The 387-nt window shown below is 38.8% G+C and overlaps 1 protein-coding gene across 1 annotated transcript in view; it reads right to left on the reverse strand.

Annotated features, from left to right (window-relative positions):
- The window catches only part of LOC119585843 (C-Maf-inducing protein-like), a 130,578-nt gene that overhangs the window by 15,184 nt on the left and 115,007 nt on the right, over positions 1 to 387 (reverse strand).

Raw genomic sequence — 387 nt, forward strand, 5'->3', positions numbered from 1 at the left:
AACGCGTAAATACTATTCAGTATAAAGATTTTTTCTTTTTTGTTTACATCATCATCGTTAAATCTCTCGATCTGAAATATAATTACGTTTCACAAGCCTGAAGCCGACTCTTAAAAGGCTAAATAAAATCAGTACTACTGCGTCTCCTAACTGCGGCACAAAGAGGCAAGGGAAGGTATTAATCGGTAGAATTCTTGGCGCGACTTACAAGGGAACTTTAGCGACCTACTCTGCAGAGAAAAAATACTAGTAACATTATTGCAGCAGAGGAAGTGGCTTTCCCCTTCTCTCTTTACGAAAATTGTGGAAGAGGCTGTTAGGGGCTATTGATGCTGAATTAAAGGTCGTTAGGGATTTGTAAAAATTGTATTCAAGGTCGTTAGGGAC

Source organism: Penaeus monodon, chromosome 20 (assembly GCF_015228065.2).
Source record: "Penaeus monodon isolate SGIC_2016 chromosome 20, NSTDA_Pmon_1, whole genome shotgun sequence".
Lineage (NCBI taxonomy): Eukaryota > Metazoa > Arthropoda > Malacostraca > Decapoda > Penaeidae > Penaeus > Penaeus monodon.